Source organism: Nanorana parkeri, unplaced genomic scaffold, assembly GCF_000935625.1.
Source record: "Nanorana parkeri isolate BGI_ZX_2015 unplaced genomic scaffold, ASM93562v1 scaffold70, whole genome shotgun sequence".
Taxonomy (NCBI): Eukaryota; Metazoa; Chordata; class Amphibia; order Anura; family Dicroglossidae; genus Nanorana; species Nanorana parkeri.
In genome coordinates, this window is record NW_017306338.1 from 2,540,631 (window position 1) to 2,552,789 (window position 12,159).

Sequence of the window (12,159 nt, forward strand, 5' to 3'; positions counted from 1 at the left end):
CTCACCACCAAAACCCCATACCTCCTCCCTGTGGTCCTCCTGTGACTGCCTCACAGGAAATGGTTTAGGATAAAGTGGAACCTGAGACACCAGGTCCTCCAATTCCACCTGCAGCTGTGCCTCCAGTCTATTACAACAAAGTGTTTGCTCCAGCAGAGACACAAGAGGGATTGTGTTGCTAATCCCAGTCTTGCCTCAGCTCACCAGTCTGGTCACCTCTTTCAATGGTGACAACACAGTACTTGCATCCTAAAAAAGGAGCCACTGACGTGGTGAAAGCAAAAACCAGATCACCACAGCCAAAATTTGTGGAAAGAGACTTTCCACAAATCCACTAGCTAAAATGGGAGCTGCTTAAACCAGCAATTTTAACGAACTGGCTTTGAAATGCTGGCACTGGGGCTGCTCTAATTTTATTTATTTATAAAATAAAATGCTAGGAACTGGGGAAAGGACACCTGCCTGGTCAGGGATACAGCTGAATGGGGTTATGAGAGCATAGATAGCAAGTCTTCTCCTGGCCCAACTAAGCATAGCCCCATGCTGACTCTCTTCCCTGCTTGATGTGCTGCAAGCTATGCTTCTCAATCCCCTTTGGGTACTGGGCAGGAAGGAAATAAAAGCGCTGGACCCACAAGGTTTATCCTATAATGAAGCTGGCCAATTATCATGTGAAAGAATCGGTATAGGTGATCTGACTACCAAACAGGCAGCTTCTAGAGGATCTCCACTGCCTCCTTGGTTTGTGGTTTCAAATTGCAGGATTGTGAAATAAAGTGCCACACTCTGCTTAATAGTCCAGGTATATCTTTATTCAATGTAGGTTTGAGGTGACAATATAGAGAGACAGCCAACTTGTTTTGGGAGCTCATACAAATATCTCTTTCATCAGGGTTTTCAGATCCATAGGATCAGATCTAATGGCGTTGCTGATGTTGTACCCCTCCCTCACTTTTCTCCTCTACAGTCTTGGGCACCCAGATACTGTCTGCCCCACCATTTTCCCCACCCTCCTTATTGCTTTAGTCCACTTGGCAGTACATCACTGGCAATTGTTTCCCAATTGGTCCCATTCACTTGCTGATCAGAGGTTTGTACTGATATAGTGTATAAGTAGAATAAGTAGTATGTGGATTTGTAGTTGGGGGGCATTAGGATGTCGTTTGCTGAAATTGCAGTTGCCTTTTAAATGCATTCCTGGAAATATAGCAAAGAATATACATAACATAAACACCAATGTTATATCTAATTATACAGGTATTGTAATTGTGTGCTGTTAAATATAACAAGTTACACAGTTTCTCTGGACAATGTTAACAATGGTTAAATAATTCTTAGCATCATGTTGTAAACTGATTGGAGGACATCCTGCTGGCTATAATTAATATATTAAATTGCTTAACAGTTAATGACTCACTATTTACTTAGAACACCTATGAGATGTGACAAGTAATTTGTCAGAAACCTAGAACATTGCTCTAATTTGTATGGTCAATAAGTGGAAATCCCACACGACGTCCACCTATAATGAACATTAAGTAGAAGACAGGACCAGAGACCTTGAATCGAACTCTGAGGTACAGAGACCTGTCTTTGGTAATTCATCAGATGCATTACTGTGCCAGAACCCCAGAAGCAAGAAGATTCCTTTTTTTCAAGCACAATCAAAAGTATATTAATTTGGTTATTATACTATATTGTGCTGTGCATTACACTGAATGTATGATGTATTTTACAACATTATTGTAAATTATTTAAAAATTATATTTATAATGAAGCATGAGCATCTGGCAATGCAACAATTAAACTGTCTGCCTTCTTTGATTGGTTAATGATTCTCAAACATATTTTTCAGACTACATCAGAAATGCATATGTGTATAAGTGAGTATATGTGTAAAGTGCAAGTACCTGGTCTTCAAAAGCAGCCATGTTAAACCTGAGGAGCGCCAATGAGAAAGGTTAACCCTTTAAAGAAGGAAGGTTAAACAAACCTTAATTCTTGAACCTAGTTTGCTACTTTGGAATGTGTAAGTGAAACGGTACATATATTTAGAGCCACTTAGGCTCACATTTATAAAGAGTTTGCACAGCATATAGCTGAGCAAACACTATTCGCACAGCATTACTGCCACTAGATGAAGTTGAGAATAGATATTCCTATGCTCCTCGGCTCCATCTAGTGGCAATAATGCCATACGAACAGCATTCACCCAGCTATACCCTGGATAAACCCTTTATAAAACAGATAATGAGGTCACCAGCACATTAAGGTCCACTTGATTGATCCATCTTTTATTGACGTTTAGATAAACATGGTGTCACAAGAAAATGCAACATTTTGGAACCACATGCAGTCCCTTCATCAGGCAAAACATTATGCTGCCTGATGAAAGGCGACATGTGCTTTTTTTTCTGCTTGCGCGCGCCCCCGGGCGGAAAAACACCATCCACTGCAAACAGCCATTACCGGCTGTTTCACATACAAGCGATCGGCGGCTTTATAGCCATCCGATCGATTGTATGTGCTGCCTGCGCACACCCCCTCCTGAAATGCCGCTGTTCCGCCACCCCCCCCTTCTGCACCCTCACCTTCAATCCCGGGATCCACTGCCCCATCTGCGGCCCAGGACTGGCTCAGTAGGGTGTCAGGAGGAAGATTGGAGGGAGCTTCTTCCTCCTTGCTGATCTCCCTCTGATGACTGAATGCGGAAGTGATTTGTAATACATTACTTACACATTCACCTGTCATTCCTCTGGCTGCTATAGCCAGAGAGAAGATGCTGATATCCATGTAAGATGTATCCATCTTACATGGATATAAATATCCATGTAAGACTAATTCTCTTAAAGAAGCTCTTGAAAAACACAAAAATTGTGCTTTCATGTCACATATGGCCATCTTAGATGTATTCAAAAACGTGTTTCACCTCTTGTATTATTTTGCTTCTGAACCAAATCAAATCTAAGCAAATACAGATTGCAATCTTTTGTTTGCTGCAAGATCTTGTCTGCCGCTTGTACTTGTTGCTCCTCCAAGGAACATCTGAAAACACACAAGTTTCATTGCTTTGCAGCGCAACATCAGCCCCTTATGTGCTGACAATATAAATGCAAAACCATCAGGTGCTTAAAAACCCCTAGCCAATTTCTGCAGGTTCTTTCATTGTATTCTAAGCTATTTCTTCCTAATGTGCTTCTATTGTCCTAAACTTCTATGGCACAGCTGTCTATATGCTTCCAATTTCCTCTGTGGGAACACTGCAGTTGCAGGGGGTTTCTATTCATATCAAGTGAGGCCTCTTACAAGAACATTTCTCCTGTGGCTTCAGTTACTGAAGTTGATGTAAAGTGTTTATGCAAATTTTTTTACATTTTTTATTATGTTTAGAACTAAATGTTAAAACAAATGTATGTACATTTGGCATATTGCATATTCATTTTTAATATGGACCACTTTCAGCAATCAGGTGAATTATTTACACTTATGTTAGGTAATTTTACTTCTATGCTGTAAATAGCCACACACACATCTGAAGGAGTCAGAGAAGGTACCTCTACGCACACTTTGCCCCGTCTCTAGCTTGTATGAAGCCATATGGATTTTTGGAAGCAGTGAGTCAATCGAGCAGCCAACACTGAGATTTTGTAATAGATAGCCTAGTATGTTCTGTATCCATAATATAATCAAATCACCCTGTATTCAAGTAATTTGTGTAAAATAAATTTTTTAACAATGCAATAAAACATCAATTTATAAACTTGGAAGCATTTAAAGACAAAAAAGGCTATGGCCTACCTAAGGAGGTGCAGAAGGTTTAACTATTTGTGGGCTCACAACATCAGAGGGCCTCCCTACATTTTGTAAACTATGTTCTCACATCTAATTCTGTTCCCAATAAAACACCACTTCCTCATACCCCTTTTTCCCTTTAATTTGAGCATATAGTTGCATAGCTTGGGAATATCCCTCAATCGAGATTGTCACTCATTTGGAACCAAATCTCCCGTCCTTCATTACTTCTCAAATATAATTTGGCTCATTTCTCTCATGACAGGAGGAGGGCCCTGTTAATATTTTGCACAAGAGTCCTGAGGCTTTTAGTAATGTTCTGCACATGCTGTTAACCCAGCCATGTACATGTGTTATCACATTTTACATGCTGGTTCCAAGCCCAAGTAAATGGTAGGACCCCCAGGCCAAAAGGTACCCAACAAGCTACTGGGAAAGAGCAAGGACCTGCAATGAGTAGTCAACCCTTTAATGATGTACCTGGGGCAAATCCAGTAGGAATCCCAGCTGCTGATGCAGCCAACAATTAAAGCAAGGGTCTGTGCTGTAAAGAGTCACATTGAATAGCTGCATGGAATGTCCGGGGAATGAGTCAGGGTCAAGTGGATATTGTCAAGCAGGAGATGGTCAGGTTAAAAATGTACCTCTTTGGTGTCAGTGAGCTACATTGGACAGCCAACAAATATTTCCAGTCTGAGGAAATTGCTATCTGTTATTCAGAATACAGCATCAGGTAAAAAAAAATGGAGTAGTTTTTTGGTTTTGGTTTTAAATTCATGAAGATTTGGCTAAACTGAATAAACGTTGCTTATGCACCTGGACTTCTCTAAATGAATTACATAGCAATCAGATTGACTATGTCCTTTGCAATCATCAATGGACCAATTCAATCCTCACTCCGAAAACATTTCTGGGCACTGACTGTGTTTTAGATCATGAATTACTTGTGGTTAAGATCAGAACCAAACTCTGCAAGCTCAAAAAGCCCCGCAAAGTGGTTCAATGTCACCAATAAATACACTGATGAGAAGATGCCAGATGAGCTGTAGTAGGAAATTCAATTGACCATAGTTGAAACAGCAGTAAAACACACACTATACAAAACGTCAGAGAAAAGATGTATGTGGCTCGGTGAAACTATCAGAAGAGCAAAGAAAAGCAACCAATGCAGAAGGTAATCAGGAGGATGCAAGAAAATTAAAGGATTTCCAAAGGGCAGTGAGGAAAAATTATGAAGTTAACTGGATTCAGCAAAGAAAGCAACTAGAAGAGGACTGCATGAAGGGCCACACCAGGAATGTGGTTTGATAACCATTTACTGCTTGCAAAGCCATCATCAAAAACAAGTAAGGGAAAGAACTGTATGACCAACAGGATGTCAAGAACAGAGGGTGAAAATATACAGAAGAGATGTATGCCACAAACAACAAGACCCAGTCCTCTCAGGAATTAAATCGGCTGTGACGAAATGCACTGAGCGGGCTCAGGGATATCAGCATGTATGGAGATTATGCTCTTTGCTCTTAGAGAGACCAGAAGAGGAGGAGGAGTTGGGTTCATTAGCTAGCACTTGTATAACACCAGAAGTACTGTAAGTGTTTTGACCTGTTTTTTTTTATAAAAAGAAAAGTTTGAACACAAAGGAGAATCTTCTGTTTTTTCTTTGAATTACCCTTTCACTACCACTGATGTAAGGCTTGCGTCGGCAGGAGTATGGGCTTTCAAACACACTCCTGGCTGATGTATTTCATAGTTCAGATGCCATACATGCTTAGAAGTCCTAAGGTGTCCCAGCTGCATGTGGTCCTTGCATCCGGACTCCCGCTGCTATATTATTGGATCGAGCATGTAACAAACTATGAGAGAAAACAAGGAATCCCAGCACTTGGATCAGAGTTAGATCATACCATATATCAGTATAAATAGTGGATGGAGCATTCACATGGCACGGGTGCTTTGATATTTCTGGCACCTCAGGGCGCATGGTTAGACGAACTTTGCTGTTTGTTTATTGATATGCAAAGACTCTCCACGTCTAATCTACAGATTGAAACATTGTAACAAACGGTGATCTTTCATGTTTCACAGTGTACACCACTGTAGAAAAAAAATTACTATACTGCAATGACTTTTTGACACACAAGCTTCAGTGAATTGTTACTGAGAAATCTGATGCAACAGTGGATGTTACAATTTGCTGGCCTTGTTACAAATGATATACAAGATTCAGTGAAGTGTTATTATGATGTTTGGTGCGTCAACCTGTTGGATATTACAAGTTGCTGGGCTTGTTAGATTGAAGGAAGTCTTCGAAATGCTTATGATGGTTACAAATCCAATAGTTATCTATCAGTGTGGAACTGGTTCCAATTAACTCTTTGATCTCGGGATTGTTTCCATGGGATCACTGGCTGGCTTTCAACGTTTTAGGGTGTGGTTTAGTGGGTATTTATTATGTATTGTATTGGTGGTAGTTGTGTATATACAATATTATTTAGAAAAAAAATGTTTTTGCAATCAATATTTTGTCATGTTTACTTTGCCACAAGAAGGTTTCTGCTGTTGTCTCACACATGGGAATGCCTCTTATAGTTCATAGTTCAAGATCATTCAACAACATCTGGCACTAACCATCGAAAGGGAATTACAAGATGTTCTGTGTGGAATCCTAGACAAATGTCATAATGTTCAAAAGAACATCTACATATGCTTCAGTGACTACAAGAAAGCTTTTGACTGTATCAATCAAGGCTACAAGAGCTGGGTGCCAACACATCTAGTCAAGTTGATACAGTTGCTGTACACAAACCAAGAACACAATATGGGGATACTGATTGGTTCAAGATAGAGTAGGGAGTACAGCAAGGTTGCATTTTTCCCCTTTCTTGTTCAAATTGTATGCTGAAATGATCAATAAAGCTGGGTTTTAAAGAGGAAAGAACATTAATAATCTTCACTACACTGATGACACAGCCCTCAGAAATCAAAAAAGACCTGATAAATCTGAGCAAAAGGATTTTAACAAGAGAGCAAGAAGTTTGGCCTCTTCTTCAAAAAATCAAAAAGACCAAGATCATTACCAGTACAAAAAATAAATATGTCAAAATAGCAAATGAAGGTCAAGATCAAGGTGGAGATTGTAGTTCAGAAATAAAGCAAATTTATAACACACAGGAATGATAACCATGAACCAAACATGGAAAAACAGGGATGTTAGCCTGCAACCAAATGAAGATTAGTGCTATTGTGTTCCTCATAACTGCCTGCAGTTGTGAACACTGGACCATGAAAAAAACTAGATAGTAGGAAAATCAATGAGCTTTAACTATGGTGCTGGAGAAGGTTCTGCGTTGTCCATGCACAATGAAGATAGCGAACATGTTTATTTTTGGCGAAGATCCATAAGAAGTAATTGTTCCACGGTTGATTTCATACTAAGGTTCATCCCTTACACACTTTGTAAGAGAAAAGGTCCCTTTATTTCTTGTAATTAGGTTTGATAAATATGGACACAGTGGAGAGACACTTTTAGCCAAAGTATTGTATGTGTATTATAATATTAATTGCAATTGCTGTATGTGGGCAATAATCATGAAATGTAAAAAAAAACATATGTATATAAAAAAAAAAGCCTGCTTGGAACCTGACATTTATAGGGAAAGGATTGACACATAAGAGAACTCCCTTGTGTGGCCCTTTTAGGCCGCCTGACCACAGTTCAAAGGCCAGGAAGTGCATGATTAGTAATTGGTTGCCATAACAGTAAATAGCCATTTTTCTAAACTGCGAATGACTTGAGTTTAGTTTGAATTTAAAGTGACATTAAAGCTAAAATCTCTGCCCCCTACTCTGCCCACTGTTTTAAGGACTTACCTTATGTGATGCCTCTTGATCTGAACAGCTTCTTCCTTTCACTCATTTTCCAAAATCCTTCCAGCACTGGTGCCGGTCTCTGATCCAGCGCAGACTACTTGGTTCCCACGGTGTCTGTCCGAAGTGCGCGCTCCCAGATACATCCATTCAGCTTCTGTGCTGCTTTTCTCCTATCCCATCCGATGCTCTTGACTGCGCATGTGCCTGCCCACACTTCCTCCTTCACACTGTTGGGGAGTCTGGACTTCTGCAACATGAGCGAGCGGCGCTGACACAGGTGAGTTTGTTGGTATTTGCCAACTTTAAAAAAATGTTTTTTTAATGTTGGGGCATATGTCTACTGCTTATTAGCAGTAGATATATGCCAACATTTTCTTTTACTTTAAAGTCAACCTGAACCTCAACTCAACAGTGGAATTAAACAAAGTTATATTTCTCTACCTATACTCAGTTTTTAAATATATAGTGCAACTATTTCATTTTCAGTCATATAATGCAGATGAGACACATTTAACAAAGGAAAGCAATGTTGTCAGCACACCTTCTGCTTCAAAATTCATCTTTATTGATGTCTATTCAGCATATTAAAAGAAAATGCAACTTTTCAGAGCCTGAAGGGTCCGTTCCTCAGGCAAAGTGAAAGAAGGGGCCCTTCGAGGTTCCATAACATTGCAATTATGAAATGCTGAAGGGATTACTTCCCTATTGATTACCGTGGTGCCACCACTTGTTTCAGCGCCTGAACTCAGGTGTATACCGGTATGGTGTGCAATGGGAATATATTTATGATGATATTTTGCAAAGGGATACAATAGCTGTAATGTGTAGGGTAAGGCATTTAGGTATTATGTAACAACGTCTTTTTATGCCACACCCATATTTTTCTGACACACACACACACCAATTCTCAGAATGTACAAAGTGCACTGCATTTCTTCATTACTGAGGCTGCCCTAGACTTTCATGGGTTGTTCCAAATACTAGCAACACCCCTAGTTAAACCCGCCTATGATCAAAAAAGATAACAATATGTTTGAAGCACAGCTGATTAATCTAATGTTTACGGGTTCTTAAACCACCATTATATTTTTTTAAACCGTTTTTTAAAATGGATATATCTCCACAGGACTAACTGTGGGCAATGGAAGCAAAGCAAAGCCTTTATATAATAGATGTTATACAGCTAGAACCGTATGTGACAATTCTATGACAATATCCATGTAGCTGTTGCAGACAAAGGTACACTTCCCCACAGCTGGCAACAACAGTGACACTTACACAGAAAATATTCTCTAAGAGGCAGTAGGCGTGATTGCAGAAGCAATTACTGGCATGCTTTAGAAACTGGAGAATGTTGTACAAAGGTTACAGCAGCACAGTCTACATGCAAAGAGCGACTTTCAAAATGTGTCAAAACTGAGTAAGACAGGGTCAAGTTGTGTGAGGTGTGAGGATTGCTAGCTTTGAAGTGAGATGTAGAGTAAAATGATCCTAAAATTGCCTAGTAGGACAAAAAAGATGGACAGCTCCACTTGGAAAAAAAAATATATATATATTGAAGACATGAAATAGCAAGGTTACTATGTGCTTTTTTCCTTTAAAATGACTTGCATGTTTTTTTAAAATATTATATTCTGTTCTATACATCATACAGATGCGCCACTTTACAGACAGTTCAAGAACCACCCCCGCGCGGCACGATATTTAAAGGAATTTCTCATTGTTATTGTTTTACATTAAGCAATATTAAAATCACTGCTCCTTTTAAAAATGGTATTTTTTTAAAAGTGTTTTTAGAATTGATACATGTCCCCCAGGGCAGTACCCGAATCCTCCTGCATACCCTTTTTTGGCCAATAACTTGCATATAAGGTTTCAAAATGGGGACATTTGATTTTCAGAGTTCTGGTCCCAGAGACTTTCATTGAGTTTGAGGTTCAAGTTTAAACTTTTTTTATGTTCTAAAGTTCAAACTCGAACCGAAAACGGGGGTGTTCTGCTCATTACTAGTGCCTATAATACTCTGCTGGTGGGTTTAATCCCTGGGGGCAGGCATCTCCAGTACTGCAATATCTGCAGGCATTCAGAACACAGAGAACATGCGGCTACACCAAACTCTATAATGGCCATCTTACATGAACAAAGTTTAAAGTATATTGAAAGCTTTTTATTTTTTTATTTTGGATAGACTAGGGAATGGTTAAAGCCCCTGTCAGTTTTGTTTTCTCATATGTGCGCCATTTGCGAGACTTCCTCACTTCCTGGTCTGTACAAACAAGTAAGTAAGGGGAAATCTCTCCAAAGAGAGACAATTCCCTTTTTAGACAGTTGTCACTAGAACAAGTGTCTTAATGGGAAAATGTCCTTTCTATTCCTATACTGGTGACAACAACATTTTTGGATTCCTAAACACATTTTCTTAAAGTGACAGTGTTCCACAGAACACAGTTAGGGAAATGTATCAAAACTGGAGCAGACAGAATCTGGAGAGGTTCCACATAGTAACCAATCAGCTTCTATCTTTCATTTTCAAAGCTTAGGAGAGAAGTTGATTGGTTACTATGGACAACTGTTTCAGATTCTTTCTGCTCCCCTTTTGATAATTTCCCCTCAGTGAATCTTCCCAGCAGGGACACAGGCAGCAACAAATCATCACAGGGATTTTAACTATATTCAAAAATATATTTTAATACAGTAAATACACTTTAAGCCTAAACTTGAACAGATAATATAGTAACATTATACACTGATATGTTTTAGTGGCAGCTAGGGCTTACTACATGCAGAGTCATTACCTGCATTAGTGTGATCTCGGGCCTGCTAGCTGCATGCATGACTTCATGTTAAGAGTCACACACACAGCCTTAAAGAAGATACTGGCCACCAACAGGTAGTGCGGCTACAGCTCAGGACTAAGGGATGGTCTCCTAGGCTCCACCTCGACTTTGATGTGTCATATGACACAGCTGAGAAAAGGCCCGGGAGGAAAGACATCCTCCAGCTTTCTGCCTTGATGTATTTGAGGTCTAGGGAGCCTTATAAGAAAGAGCACTCTGCTGAGGATAGGAGGTGTTGTGTTTGTGTGTGTGTGGGGTTCTTTTTGTTCATGATATTGACTCTGACTGGCTCGTGGGAGCCAAGTACACCATCAGTGTTATTGGTATTGTGAACAGTTGGGGGCCAGGTACACTATCAGAGTTACTTGAATGGTAGATAGGTGGGAGCCAGGTGCACTGTCAGTGTTAATGGAATGGTGGTAGCCAGATACACTGTCAATGGAATGATGGATAGGTAGGAGCCAGGTGCACTGTCGGTGCCAATGGAATGCTGGATAGGTGGTTGCCAGATGGACTGTCAGTGTCAGGAGGTCCAGAGTGTACAGAATGGATCCCACCTAACCACCATTCTGTAGACTCCAGACCTATCATTTAAACCCCTTCTACTTTTTTTTAGCACAACTAGCACACACCTAACAAAACTCTACCTATCGCCCACCCAGAATCTCAGGAATTACAATTTCTGAAAGTTCCTAGGTATGGAGATCACTGCTGGAACTATGGGACCATCATCAAGTGGAGATTACACTGTTCAGGGACCACAGACACTCTGGATGCACTACAGATATCTGCCGGCACACTTGTGGATGAGTAGATAAGGAGTTCCATATCGGGTTTTGCCACCTTCTTCTGCTAGCCCCGGAGCCACAAAGGGCCTCCCTAGATCCTATAGGCTGCTATGGGGGAGATCCCTGCCAGTGATAAACACTGCTGTTTATCAGGAATTCACACAATTGATATAAACTGACTGCAAAAACTGACTGTACTTTTATTTCTTTCCAAACCATTTTGTTTCTATTTGGCTAGCCGAAAAATAAAGTTTAAAAAGGATTTTATAAGTAACTTGAAACTGCTAGGAAGTCTCTCTCCCTTTTCTTTTTTCAGCTACATCTGTCTCTGTACTGTTTTGAAATGCTAACACTAACTTCTGAGACCACATAGTCTGTTTCAGAACAGCATATTTTGCACTCACATTGTCTATTATACTTCAAGTGTATTGTGATTCGGATGTTTGGAGATGTGGTTTCTGCTTAGCCAGAGCACAGGAAACAATTGAACTATATTGACTAAGACTTCACTACTGAATTGAAAATTAAATTGCATGCACAGGAGCATAAAATAAAGGGACAGAGCAACAGCTATCAAACTCCTGCAGACATTTTGTGCACATGACCATGGAGCTTCATCTGGGACCATGCACAGTGTACCTGCACCCATAATACACACTAGCCAGTGACTGGGGGCCACATATCACAGTAATGGGTTACAAGGCAGAGCCAGTAGCTAGGGAAATAGTAAGTACCTTACACAGAAGGTTTTTGGGTGCAAGAGCACTTTGCAGGGGATTGGGTGTAGAAGCAGATATTATTATATTATTAATTTGTTATCCACAAAAATATTAGTTTTTTTGAATAACAAATTAATAATATATGTGTTC